Raw genomic sequence first — 10,994 nt, forward strand, 5'->3', positions numbered from 1 at the left:
TTTAAAATGTTTAGCTACAAATATTTGGTTTAACTGACTCAAAAAAAAACCAAAACTGTCTCTTATTGAAATTACTGGGAAAGGTAAATTTTTAGAAAGGGAGGCTTACGTTAGAATTTTTTTCTAGGAAATATCTGACATCGAAAATTTTAATTTTTATCTCTTACACTTAAACTTGAACTTGAGTTCGAGAACATCATCCTTGAGAACTTAAAAGGCTTGCTTTGTAGGAATTCTTCATAGAAATTATGTTTCCATGATAGCTATAAAATGTGTGCCAATATATTTAATATGAAGAAACATTACCTTACCTTTAGATAAAAACATTTAAGGTAATCCTCAATCTGTCAAGTGTTACACATTTCAGTAACTTTCTAATTTCAGAGGGACATCTCTAGGTCCTATTACTTGAAGTACTATTATTTATCACAGAGCAGTGACATGGGGATTTAGAAATGTAAAAAGAGTTTTTAACCAGCTGCTCTGGGCAGTTCCTCCCAAGCTATTGCTGAAGAGGGTGATCCAGGTTTAAAAATACCTACTGTTGAGCATGGCCCGTGGTCTTCTAGTGCTGTTTGCCCTAGAACTTGGTTATGTAAATGTTCTGAAGGCTTACCATATAGGAAAATGATTCTGAACTCATGAACTCATCACAGACTGATATAAAAATAAGATAAATATCTTTATTTACAACACAAATGTAATAATTGAATCAACTGAAATACTCCCAGAGATATATATCCCCAAGAAATTGAGAAATACTATGAGAATGCTGGTCAGGCCTATAAAAGGCATGGGATCGACTTCATCACTAGTGAGCACACATCACCTCATGCTTCCTCATTTAACGTAAGGCTATTTATTGTACCTCCTGCACAGATCAGAAGACTCACTTCAGGTCATCTCAGTCACTGGCTCGGGCTGTCATAGACGCAGGCAAAAGCATTTTTAATTACTTATACCCTTGCCTTAAACCTCAAGCGAACCGCCAGCCCTCCTTTGAGGTAATTTTGAAAAAATATGAATAAATCAACCTCAGGCACATTACAGTACTAGTGAAAAGTTGTCTACTGCTTTTATGATTGACATGAAGTACAACCTATCTACTTGGATTGTGGTGTCAAGTAAGTGAGAAATGCTTTAGCCATTATTTTCAGGATAGGGTTTTCTAAGCATCGCTACTTTTATCCATGTTGATTTTATGTTAGCTTGGAACTTTAAATTTCGGAAGAAAGTGTCACGTACTTCCTTTAGGACTTGTAATGTAGTGCAGAACTCTAGGAGTGGGTTTCATTACCATCCTCATGTCAGAGAAGTGATGTGGTATAATTAGGACCTATGGTTAAGGGACCAATTGGTCAGGGTTCAAATACTGATCCATTCACTTACCAGCTGTGTGACCTCGGTAATTTCTTTAACCTTCCTGTAAGTCATTTTCCTCATCTGTGACATACATCTTCAAAAGCTCATTGTGGACATTAAATTATTTAACGTATTTAAATCCATGAGTGTCTGGCCCAAAGGAAGCACTCATTAAGTGTTCAAGACAACCATATATTTAGCTAAAATTGGAACAATGACATCAGCCTGATAGGGGGAAAATTAAAATTTTAGGCTTAAGTAGAATTAAATGTTCTCTCTTTTCCTCCCAGAAAAAGTCAGACTCCAAATGTTCTTTTCACAGTATATCACTATTTTACATCTGCAGTATATATTCTTTCATAAAATACATGTTTTAAAAGTACAGTACTCCTCCTTCCCTTTTTGATATGTGAATTCAATGGAATAGATAGAGTATAATCAAAGGTATAATGCCAAATCTATAAAACAAATCCAAGGGGAATAATTGAATTTAAGACTTGACAGTTACGTTTTGGATAGGATAAGACATGTGTTCAATAATAATACCAACAGCAATAGTAGTTAATAACTATTAAGAACTTGTTCTGAAGCTGACACTTTTCTAAGAACTTTCCAGATACTAATCCATTTAAACCTAACAATAACCAGATGAAATAGGTACTCTTACTGTCTGCATTTCACAGATTATAGAATTAAGAAAAGAAGATGTCCAGTAACTTGCCCCTGGTCTCATAGTTAGTGAGGAAGAGCCAGGCTTTTTATTTGAGGCCATCAGATTCTAGAATAAAGGATTGTAGCCAATTCACTACTTGAATCCCAGGTTTAAGAAATTGGACACTATTCAGAAGGAAGTCAGTAAGGATTAATTGTGCATGTTTCTATTTTTGTTTTTATTTTACTAGCAGAGTATTATTGCACGTGTCAAGCTTTGTGTCTATAAAGGCCTGATGGAGAATGAAAACAAAAGGATTAATATAAGAGAAATTTTGGGGAGAAAATCTATAGTGTTAGATTCTAAACATAGTAGTAAACGGTAAAGAAAGTAGTTATCAAGAATGGTTCTTAGATCTGAAACTGAATGATTGGGAGATGATTGCATCCCCAGTACCACTATTACTACTAGTGGTAGTAATAATAGTAATAGAGTCCATGTGCTGGGTGAGAGTCAGTTGTGAAAGAAAAATGTATTTTTCTTTTCTAAATTAAGAATTTTGAAAGTAAAAAGGAAATATGAAGAAAGATAACTGAAAATACTAGTAGATGGAGATAGATAGATGATAGATAGATAGATAGATAGATAGATAGATAGATAGATAGATAGATAGATAGATAGATAGATGGTGGATGATAGATAGATAGATAGATGATAGATAGATGATAGGTAGGTAGGTAGATAGATAGATAGATAGATAGATAGATAGATAGATAGATAGTAGATGATAGATAGATAGATAGATAGATGATAGATGATAGATAGATAGATAGATAGATAGATAGATAGATAGATAGATAGATAGAAGGGTTTATTTATTTTGGGATAGGAAAGACTTGGTCAAGTGTACCTGACCCTTAATCACTTAAAATATATTATTTTAAATGCCATCATTAAAATTGTCTCTGTGTTTTCACCATTTCTGCAAGGTGTGGACCAGATGGTTCTAGGGAGAGATTTACTTGGGAGTATCTCTCTAGGAAAGAATTAACTCAAAAGAAATATTTTATTAGTTTTTTAAATTTAGTTTCAGTTATAAAATGAATTTAGTATGAGTCTATGGTTATTATCTTCATTATTGTTTTTGTTAAAATTTGTGGGGAAAATATCTCATGCTTTTCCCTAGGTTCTTAACTTTTATTGCTGCTGATCCTACCCTAGGCTTGAGGTCATGGGAGAGTATCAGTTCCCTGAGCCACTTACTTCACCACTTTCTTTTCTTTTACAATTATCCTTAGAATGGAGTTATCAGCCACAAACACCCAGGCAAGTCATTTTGACTGCGAAATATTTTGTTACATTTGTAAGATTTAGGATGATGAAATACAAACTATTTCTGCACACTTAAAGTATAAACCCTGGAACCTCTTCTGCAACATACATCTGTTGGGTTTTTTTTCTTTTTAAAGCAAGAGAGAGAGACAGAGGAGAGGGACAGACAGGGAGAGAAATGAACAGTATTAGTTCTTCATTGATTGCTTTCTAGTATGTGCCTTGACTGGTGGATGGGGGGGAGGGCTCCAGCATAGTGAGTGACCCCTTGCTCAAGTCAGTGACCTTCGGGCTCAAGCCAGAGACTATGGGGTCATGTCTATGATCCCACAGTCAAGCCAGCGACCCCACGCTCAAGCTAGTGACCTGCACTCAAGCTGGCGACCTCGGGGTTTTGAACCTGGGTCCTCTGTGTTTCAGGCTGATGCTCTGTCCACTGCACCACCGTCTGGTGAGGCGACACACATCTGTCTTTTGTATTCCCCTAACCCAGTCCTTTCTGCTTAGCTCATCCTGATCCATATGCTATGGGCTTGTCTGCTAAATAATTAGAGTATCTATACTATATTTATAGACATTTGACTTCAGTATTCTTATAATTTTTGAGAGGCAGTCTGTTGCAGTCACAATAATGTTCACATTTTTCACATTTTTACTAGCTTTAAAAGTTATTTATTTATATATTTAAATGACACCTACATTTTTTGCTTTGTGTCATTTCGTGATTGTCAGTTTCTTGATATAGCACTTTTCCAGGCCCTCGTGCTTTGACACATTCTGGTTTCCTTCTAGAATGCTTTCTCCTTTACAAAACCACTTCTCATCACATCTGCTTGCCTAGCTCTTAGTCATCAATCAAGATTTCAAGTCCTTTTACCCTTAATGAGAATCCTTCCCAGACAAAGATATATGCAATCTCCTGGTAACTTATAGATTTTATACATGATTGCTGTTTCAAAATGCCTTGTAAAAACCCTTGCATGTCCGATGGACTCTTAAATCTTTTAGAGCAGAATCCATGTGTATTTCTTTTAGAGTCTCCAGTCCCAGAACTTTGGAGTACAGTAAACACCCATAAATACTTATAGATTACATCAATGAATCAGTAAATGAAACATCCTGAAACCAAGGAAGCAAGTGCATTTCCTTTTCTCTTTAGTAATCTAGTCTAGGCATCTTCGTGACTCATAAAAATTAATATAACTATAGTCATCTCTGAATGACACAACAAACCAACCTCCAAAACCTAACCATTTCGATTCCGCACATACTCTTCCCTGATTTCATCATCTTTCAAACTTCCATGGTTCTCACGGTGGTCTTTTTATTCTGGCCTTGGCTATACTAGCTCTTCCTTTCTTTCTGCTTGATCACTTTCTCTTCAGCAATTCCATAAGCTTCACATTTTGCCATCACCAACTGCTCATTTCACTAATCTATTTCTTTTCAATGGTCTGTTACATATAATTTACAAACATCTATGTAAACCTTAAGTAAATATAACATAATCTTAACTGTGAGCATAAAGAGGACCCATTGTAGATACTGATTATGGGAAAAGGGTTGTTGATTAGGGTAACTAACTATGCTTAGAGGTAGTTTATCTGACTTTATGTTTTGGGGGTATTCATGTATCAGTTTATAAGTGTTGGTATTTTTATTCATCATGACTTTGCAATACGTTATTTTCCATTTTTTTCGTAGGTATTGTGTGTATGGTGTATGTGTGTTTTATGGTCTACTATGCCATCTAATGAGTATCGCAGATGCTTTGAAGAAATATAATGATTATTATACAAAATTTTGACATTCTGGTAGGAATTTTTATTATATAGTTGGGATAGTGTTTTGTCATATTATAATGATATAGATATTTTGTATTTAAAAATATTTTGCCAATATTATTTAACCAGAATTTAACTGGCCCAACAAAGGTTGATTACTTAAATCTGAACTTTTCCCTAGCTTCATTGTGCTATTTTTCACAGATAGTTAATGTGTAATATGACTAATACTTTTACTTTATTATGTGGTTAAATATTTACAGTAATTAAGATGAGCCCCAATCAAACACAAAGTTTAAAGTTCTAGAATGTAATATAACTATTTAAGGATCTAAATCGTACCATTTAATTAGAACTAAAATGATTTTAAGCCTTAACAAGTATGATATAATCTTATTTCAATAATTTAGCATTTTGTGATGGTTTTTAAAGCAGCATTTGATTCATTGCCTATCAGTTTTCAAATCTCTAATTATCTGATAATAGATTAAATTTAAAAGGTAAAGGTTTCTAGGTTATAACTAAAATTAAAATGCATATGTAGAGTTAGATTTTACAATAAGTATTTTAAAATTATTTTTATTATGCAAAGAAGAAAGAATATTTTATCTAATACGTTATCTTTATCTCACAAAAGCAAAGATTTTACGCCAAAAATGGATGAAAATTTTTTTATGTGACAGAGACAGAGAGAGGAAGAGGAACAGATAGGGACAGACAGACAGGAAGGGAGAGAAATGAGAAGCATCAATTCTTCGTTGCGGCACCTTAGTTGTTCATTGATGGCTTTCTCATATGTGCCTTACCTGAGGGGCTACACTAGACTGGGTGACCCCTTGCTCAAGCCCGCGACCTTAGGCTCAAGCTGGTGAGCCTTGCTCAAGCCAGTGTCCCAGTTGGATATTCTATCCACCGCGCCACCTCCTGGTCAGGCTAAAAAGGTCGAAATTTTTAAAATAACTTAAATAACAAGAATGTGTTTGTGTGTGATAATTAAGCAATAAGTTATAGAATATAAATTTACATTTTAGATAACAACTTTATTTCATCTCTTTTTGAATTCTGACATTTTATTTTTAAATATGTTTTGGTGATAATATGTATAACATTTATTACATGAACCATAGTGTTACAAAATTATTAGAAAATATAGTGCCACATTTTTCTAGAAAACTCAGTGGAACATTTGCTTCAGTGGTAATTAACATGTCACCTGTGGTGTCACGAAGCAGTTGCCTTGAGGATTGCGTGCCCGTTCTAACAAGTATAATACAGGTCACCTGAGTATCACAGGGGGCATCTGTGTACTCACAAGTTATTCACTGTTTATCTGAAATTCAAATGTAACTGGGCATCTTGCTTTGATCTGGCAACTTTTCCAAGTCATCCGCATGCATGTCCAGTGCCTCCCCACTCATGACGCACTGAAGACGCAGGCTGGAGGGTGGAAGCCCACAGCACAGAGACCTGCCACCCTCCGGACCTGATGATTTTCAGATGGTTCTGGAACAAATCAGGTTTCCATATTTTAGTGGATTATGAGACAATATTTCAGAAAATTTTTCAATAATATAAACATGGAAAGCAATATACATTAAGAGTTTCATTTTCTGAATATATGCCAATGTAGGATCACAACATTTAAAACTTAATTCAGTCTCCAAACTTGATTGTAAGATACCAATGAAGCAAGGCGGCTTTGTTTATCAAAGAGAACCTGGTCTAGTGGCCAAAGTGGTGTAGGGAGGATCGTGTCCTATTATTATTTTTTTCCCAATCGGGGAAGTTGTTAAGATTTCTAGTCATAATTTTTAACATCTCCAGAAAAGTTTTGAATAGATCCCTTAAATATATAAAATTCTATGTAAGTGCCATAATACATATAGCAAGGTTTTTTTTCATAAAGAGTTTAATATTTTTAGTATTTGAGAAAGACATTTAGGATATTGGCAATCCTTGTGTCTAGATGGAAAAGTTACATGATTACTGTGTGTTTTTGGATTTCTTGCTCAAATCAATTCAGATAATGATCATAACCAAAATGTATTTCTCATTAAAAGGTTGATACACTAGCACTGGTTTTTGTTGTAGAATTCAAAACACTCTTGACATAATTATGCTGCTCACAAAAATTAGGAGATATTTTATCGCTTCATATTCATTTTGAAAATACCCCCTAATTTTTATGAGTAGTTTATTTAGAGACAGAGATTTTAAACCAAAGAAAACTCAGTTACTATAATTATATTATACTGTTAAAAATATCAGTGGTCCTTGACATGGTCACAGTAACTCAGAGTAGATATTTCCTTTTGAGCTAGTTGTATATGTACTTTTGTGAAAAGGTAGTTTTACATTACGTAGACACATACCCACAAATATACCCAAGTATACAGAAATTAATAATAACCTACGGATCCTTTATTTATAAGGAACCCGGTGATGTTTCTGTCTTTCAGTTTATGATCTGTTTTTACACAGGGACAGAACAGATGTTGCTGACTTCTCCAAGGGGTAATGGGCTTAAATTCTTGTATGCCAGATTTACCTTAAATATAAAGAAGTGACCTGATGTGAGGCTCTTTAAATATTTTGATGAACTCGGGGGTGGGTTTTTTAACTCAGCCCCTGAAGTCTTTCACTGTAGTAGAGAGTCTCAATCACCTGGGATGTTTGAAGTCTATTCTATCTGTAAGTTGCAGAATTAGATTAGATTACTTCACAAGCTTTATTTATTGCATTAGCTTCTGTGGTTCATACTGTCAGAAAGTATAAAAGGTATTTTGCTTTCTGCCATGTAAGTATAGGACTGTGAATATTTACATTATTAAATTGGCATTTCAGTATATTACACAAATTTCTTTTTATTAGGCTATCATTATGTTATTACATATGATATTAATATCAGTACTAATATTTTTACAAATGGTTATGCATCATACATGCTAACAGCCATTTTTCTTCAGCCATTAATCAAAATTTTTAACTGGTCCATAGTTTAATATCATACTTTAAAATTTATCAAAGGCAGTAGCCTGATTCCACAATATAAGTAAAAATATGCACCATGGAACTTTCATTAAAATTACATATATATAGATATATGCATACACATATATGCTAAATATACACATATATTTATATCCTAAATTATAAGAAGGTGGTATTTGAATATATCTTTTCCATTAAGAGTGATTTTTTTATCTGTATTTCAGACAGTAAGATAATTGTCTTAAATGTAACATTTCTATAACTCACTATGAAGAATAAATACAGTGGATGAATAAGTAAAGATAAAAAGGAATACTACAATCTTTTTTTATTACTTTGGAATCAACTAAAAAAAGTCTCTCATGCACATCAAGCAACCTGTTCCCCCCATATGAATAGCTAGGGGAATAATGCAATTGTGAAATTCTCCAAGTACACTTTGATCATTTCAAAACATACTGAATATATCAGAAAACATCCAAAGTCAATGTATGTAATCCATTCTCTACAACCCAAAATGCTTCAGCAAATGTGTTATCATAATAGTTAACGTTGTGGAATAACTTGTTGGCACTGACTCTAAAATATTGGTTTTAAGAAAAAATAATATTTGTGTGCTACGTGTTCACTATTAACTCATACAGTCCCAACAATAATTATTTAGTTTTTAAACTCACCCTTCAAAAGTCTTGAAACAAAATGTGTGTGACTATAACTTTAATAATAATATAATAGTTCATTTTCTCTTCTTTGACTGACAGTACTTAGCATTTGGCAAATTAGCTTCTGTAATGGAGTAAATCATCCCTCCCATTTTAATTTGTGCTGACCTTCAATCTCAGCCCTGATACCTGTCCTACTTAGGTCTGGTTTCTGGAATAAACAGAGTCATCGTTGGAGGTAAATTTAATTAAAGGTGATTATATTATTCAAACAACTACTGAAATAGTTGCACTTTAAGTAAAAGCAGCACATAGTAATCCTAAGCAGTAATTAATATATGCCTTTTAAACTTATGTTGATATTATATATATTGAGTATATTATATTATATATATGCTAAACTTCTGTGTTCTTATAACTGTGAACCATGTTAATATAATTTCTTTTTGTATTCTAAGTAAATGAATGTATGATATTGATGCTATTAGCTTTTCTTATAACTAACCTTTTAACCTAATGAGAAATACTTGACAGATTTAAAGATGTGTTAAGTTGACTAATTTCTTCATTTATACTAAGATGTACCTTTTCAGTGTAATCATTTTTTTTTTCTCGTAATGAATTAGTTTATGGGTTGAGTATAGGTCACTCTTCAGTTTTTTTTTTTCTTGAATGACTAGAATGATGATTTCTGTTAATCAGGATTTTCTGATTTATACTATTTAAAGGATAAATTATAAGTTGTAAGTAATATCTTCAATTTATTTTGAAAACAGTAATATTCTTTGAAGGGTGATCATATTTCCTGGGTTGTTTGGGAAAGTCTAAGATTATATTTTGTGTAATCGTTAATTATGCTCTTTTTCACTCACACAATTGTTCAGTTTGGAGTATAAGTCATCTGGTCATTGTAATTATTTGTCCCAATTTATTTGATAATCCATAATTACTATGGTAGCTAACTATTATCATTTCTATGGTAGTCCATTGAAGAATTTTAAATTTCACTGGTATAAACAAAATACATTTGAAATCATTTATACTCAAATTTATCATGAAACAGGGAACTGAATTCAAGGGCATCGAGAAACAGAATTTGAATCTTTTTTTAAAAAAAAAGTCATTTTTTTAAGTTTCTATTTGCTAATAGAATGTTTTTATAACATTGTGGGCAGTTAAGTTATAATAGCTGCTATGTGGTCCTGTGTTGTAGCTAACTCATTTTATAATTCATATTATGTGGTATAAAACAAAATATGTTTTGATTATTTTCATTACTGGTATACATCACATGCCTTTCTTCACGGTCACTTTAATTTCTGGCAAGTAGTAGTGACTGACTTCTACAATTTTAACTGCTGTGTCTGCTAAACAGTGAACTAGTGAAGAAATGTTTGATAATCTGGTTGGAAACAAAGTTTTTGAGTGAAAATAATTATAAACATCAGGAAAAATATATAATTAGATAATTTACTTGAAATTAGTAGAAATACCTTAGGAGAGGAATTGCACTCATCAGCATTATCTTACATTTGTAAAAAAAATAATAAAACAAAAGCGAACTATTCACAAGAGTAAAACAATTCAGTTAGGCTATGTAGTTTAGTTCTAAATTTTTATGAGATACAGATATATGTGATTTTTATTATAATTGAACAACCTTGGTTTCCAGCACATTTTTATTACACATCTATTTTGTGCCAGATAGTGATCTAAGGGATGCAAGTTTCTGTGCTCATTGTACTTCTGGTCAAATATTATAGAGATTGTGGGTAGATAGGAAGAAATGGCTTTTACCACTATAAATGTATACAATACCTAAAAGCATAACATCTGAGTGATTGAATCTGGACATAATTCAATACATTTTATAAGACTGACCAAATGTGATAATATCATTTCCTGTCCTTCACCATTACCCTTTTTATGAGAAAACTGATTTCTTGCAGGGAGTAAGGTTATGTATTTTTAAAGAAATTATAGGCCATAAATAAAAGTTTGGTTTTCATGTAATTTTTAAAATGTGATAAAATAAATCTAGAACATCCTTTACTGCTTTATTACACAAACACTTCCTGGTACACTTTTCTTTATTATATATTGATTTCATATATATAATTTAGAGTTTATTAAATTACATATATAACAAGCTGTTCTTAGATATTCTAACGACTTGTTCTAGGAATGTAAGAATCAAGCATTTTTCTAAAT

General features: G+C 32.6%; 1 protein-coding gene across 1 annotated transcript in view; it reads left to right on the plus strand.

Annotated features, from left to right (window-relative positions):
- The window catches only part of PCDH10 (protocadherin 10), a 42,432-nt gene that overhangs the window by 26,548 nt on the left and 4,890 nt on the right, over positions 1 to 10,994 (plus strand). The gene's annotated exons all lie outside the window — the stretch shown is intronic.

Source organism: Saccopteryx leptura, chromosome 1 (genome assembly GCF_036850995.1).
Source record: "Saccopteryx leptura isolate mSacLep1 chromosome 1, mSacLep1_pri_phased_curated, whole genome shotgun sequence".
Classification (NCBI taxonomy): domain Eukaryota; kingdom Metazoa; phylum Chordata; class Mammalia; order Chiroptera; family Emballonuridae; genus Saccopteryx; species Saccopteryx leptura.